The sequence below is a fragment of the Ictidomys tridecemlineatus genome, chromosome X, assembly GCF_052094955.1.
Source record: "Ictidomys tridecemlineatus isolate mIctTri1 chromosome X, mIctTri1.hap1, whole genome shotgun sequence".
NCBI classification, from domain to species: Eukaryota; Metazoa; Chordata; class Mammalia; order Rodentia; family Sciuridae; genus Ictidomys; species Ictidomys tridecemlineatus.
The window spans coordinates 6,940,293-6,944,490 of NC_135493.1; the positions used below are offsets into that span (position 1 = coordinate 6,940,293).

The 4,198-nt window shown below is 32.5% G+C and overlaps 1 pseudogene; it reads right to left on the reverse strand.

Annotated features, from left to right (window-relative positions):
- Positions 1-3,444: 3,444 nt before the first annotated feature.
- On the reverse strand, positions 3,445-3,698 carry LOC101964385 (small ribosomal subunit protein eS27 pseudogene; annotated as a pseudogene).
- Between the last annotated feature and the right edge of the window lie 500 nt (positions 3,699-4,198).

Consider the following 4,198-nt stretch of genomic DNA (forward strand, 5'->3'; position numbering starts at 1 on the left):
CTTTTCTTTTCAGTTTTTTGTTGTTTCTCAAGTAACAGTTCCAAGTAATTTCCTAACTTAAGACCTTTCCAGTGTTTTTTTTTTCACCTGATTGCAGCAATCTAGAGTTTTTGTGGTATTTTTTTTTCACTCTTGGTGGCTTAGGAATAGATAGACACTTCCTTAATGTGCTCAATTTTGAAATACTAGAAATGTTCTCATTAAAATCAGAAACGAGGGCTGCGGTTGTAGCTCAGTGATTGCCTAGCATGTGTTAGGCACTGCGTTTGATTCTCAGAACCACATATAAATAAAAGTACATTGACAGCTAAAAAGTATAAAAGTGAAATATCTGAAAATGCTAGTCAATTGAATAGTAAATTGACACGATAATAAAATAAAGGGTGAACATAGTAGAAAAGAGAACAGAAAATAATCACTATGTATAGATTTTTATAGTTTGGATTAGGTTTATATAGAAACCCATACCATGTTTATTGTAGCACAATTGACAATAGCATAGAAAGGAAAATAACCTATGTTCCCATAAAGTGATAACGGATAAAGAAAATGTGGTATATAGACATTAGAGAATACTATTCATCAATACAAAATAATGAAATCCTGCCATTTACAATTATGTGCATGGAAACATTGATTATATAAGTGAATTAAGCCAGGTGCAGAAAGACAAGTACCACATGACCTCACTCATATATAAAATCTACAAAGGTTCATCTCAACTAAATTGAGAGTAGAATGGTAGTTACCAGAGGTTGGGGACAGAAAGGGGGTAGGAGGAAGGGAAGGGGTAAGGGAGGAATGGGTAACAGTTGATTGATTGGTGCTATGTTATAATTTGATAGGAGGAAGTACTTCTGGTATACAGAGTAGAATGCTGATGGAAAACAATAATGTACTGCACATTTTTAAAAGCTAGATAAAAAAATTTTGAGAGTTTTCAACATAAAAGCGCCGACACTATATATGTTTAACCTTATTTGAACATCATGGATTGCATATATATATAAAAACAATACATGGTGGCAAACCAATATATGAAATTTTTCTATTTTCATGTATCAGGCAAAATAGATGTAATTTAAATAAAGAAAATTTTTTTAAAAAGAAAAAGAAGATTCCAAAATACAACTACTGGAAACAGAATTTTGTATTTGTATTTGTTGGTTCATTATAAAGTTAATATTAAAAAACAATGGTTTTCCTACATATTAATGGAAAGTATTTAGAAATACAATAAAAGGACACATGCCATTTTTCCTAATAGCAGAATGATAACATAAAAATGAATTAACACAACAAACAATCACAAATTATACAGAACCTATAGAGAAAATACAACTAGCAATGAATTCTCTAAGAAAAAAATCAGCATAAATAAAACAATGCCATTTGGAAATATTGAAACATATTTTAGGTAATTCTAAGAACAAAACAATAACCAAAACTTAAATTTTAATTTTATGAAAAACTACAAGAGTTAATCACATTGCAATTTAAACCATCAAGATTGTGACAAATTCAGTAGAGAAAAATCAATAGATTTAAATGTTCTTCTTTTAATACAAGAAGACTTAAAAATAAAACATAATTCAATTTAAGAAGCTATGGAAAGCATAAATAAACTAAGAACTAAGGTCTGAAAAAAGATACCTGAGCAATTCATTAAATTGAAATACCAGGGCTGGGGTTGTGGCTCAGTGGTAGAGTACTTGCCTTACATGTGTGAGGCACTGGGTTCTATTCTTAGCATCACATAAAATATCTATATGAAACATCTTCCCTGGGTTTGTATTGTACAAAATATCTTTCCTTTTGAATTTTCCATCTCATAATACAGATGAAGCACACATATTTACTGTATTTTATCATTTCTGAGATATGTAATTTTTTCTGATTAAATCAGCTTTGCTGTTAATGTACATATAATCTTTGGGATTTATAGTTTGATCAGATGTATTAATCACATTAATTTAGACTCCAGGAGAGCAATTTTAATGTTACTAATAAATATTCAGTATTCTAGGTGTTGGGCCTAGTATTCTATTAGCTCTGTTCCTTTTATGCTAGAGAAGCAGCTAATCTTTTTGTTTCCTAAATTTTCTTCTAGTTTCTTTCTCAAGTTGTGACTTACATACCCATAGAGTTTATCTTAAAAATTAATCTTGGGCTGGGTACAGTGGCTCACACCTATAATCCCAGTGGCTCAGGAGGCTGAAACATGAGAATCACAAGTTCCAAACCAGCCTCAGCAAAAGGCAATGCAGTAAACAGCTGAGTGAGATCCTGTCTCTACATAAAACACAAAAAATAGGACTGTGGATGTGGCTCAATGATGAAGTGCCCCTGAGTTCAACCCCTGGTAGAAAAAAAATAATAATCTTGGATCAAAGAAATGGGAAGTCCACTGTTTTTTCCCTATTAAATATAAAAGTCTAAGTTGAAATACATTTTTATTGTACTTTTTTGAGTAAATATTTTAGGAACCTACAACTAATTGCAAATTCAGAAAAAATAGGCTAATTTCAATTATCTGGGAGAACTGACCCAGTCTTGGAAACTTTTTTATTCTTTACATTAAGTACATTACAGAGATTTACCCTCTTAATGTATTTTAAGTGTACAATACACTACTACTAATTATAGGCACAGTGTTGTTCAACAGATCTCTAGAATTTATTCATATTGCATAACTGAAATTTAAACAACAAATTTCCATGTCTCCCTCCTCCCAGCTCCCGGCATCCTCCATTCTAATCCTTATTCCTGTAAGTTGAACTATTTTAGATACTTCCTATAAGTGGAATCACACAGCATTTGTCTTTCTGTGACTGACTTATTACACTAAGAAAAATGTCCTTCAAATTCATCTGTGTTTTTGCAAATGACAGGATTCACCTCTTTAGAGGGACTGAAAAATATTCCAGTGTATGGGTGTCACAAATATATCACTTTTCTTTATCTTTTGACTTATCAAAGGACACTTGGGTTATATTCTTATTTTGACTATTTCTTTGAGATCTTGATTTCTGTAAGTGTGTGTGTGTGTGTGTGTGTGTGTGTGTGTGTGTGTGTCTGAGAGAGAGGGAGAGAGAAAAAAAATCAAGAGTAAGATTGATTAGTGGATCCATATGGTAATTCTATTTTTGATTTTTAAAGGAACCTCCACACACTTTTTTTAAATAAATATTTTTAGTTGTAGTTCTCAATATCTTTATTTTATTTATTTATTTTTATGTGGTGCTGAGGATCAAAGGCAGGGCCTCACTCGTGCTAGGCAAGTGCTCTATTGCTGAGCCACAACCCCAGCCCTCCATATACTTGTTTTTAATGGAGAACTGCTAATTGGCTGTCCTTTGACGTAGTCTTTTTTTTTTTTTTTTTTAATAACCAACATGTGTTTATTGGGATGTTTTCCCACTCATCTTGATTCAGGTTTTTTTTTTAGTGCTGCTTCCTCCTGAAGGAACATCCTCCTGTAAGTCTTGCTTTTCTTCTCCCATAGGCTAGCAGAGGACAGTGAAGCAGCAAATACACAAAACTACTGTTTTTGCATGGCTAAAAACTGTGGTGATTTTATAGCATCCTGGGCATTTCACATCCATGAAATAGGAATTGAGGCTCTGCACCAGGCTCTTCTTCTTGTATTTCCTCTTCTCTTCTGAAGAAGGATGAAGGAGATCCTTTTCTAGAGGCATGTTCTCTTGGAAAGGTTGTCAGCACTGGAAAGTGACCTAGTCTTTATTGCTTTTTCTTCTCAGATAGGTAGCAGACTCTTATACTTACAAAAAAGGTGATTTTCATGGATTTAATAAGTGAAAGAATTGGAATGTTTGTTGTCACTGTTGCTTATGTGATATTCACATATTCGTTCAAACATATGACCAATTACATCAAATAATGTTCCATTTAGTGGGGAAAAAATCAAGCATATAATACAGAGATTGTAAAATAGACAAAATAATGGCTGCTCAAAAATGTCCACATTCTAATTTCCAGAACTTGTAAATATATTAACTTACCTGGGAAAGGGTATTTTCCATGTTCAATTAAATGTACAAACCTTCAAATTGGGAGAATAAATTATAATTGCGTCTAATCTACTCACATGAGACATAAACCGAGAAGCTTCTCCCATTTGGAGTATAAAAGATCAGGCAGAAAAATTCAAACCAATTCTAAGCAAGAAAAGGACTTA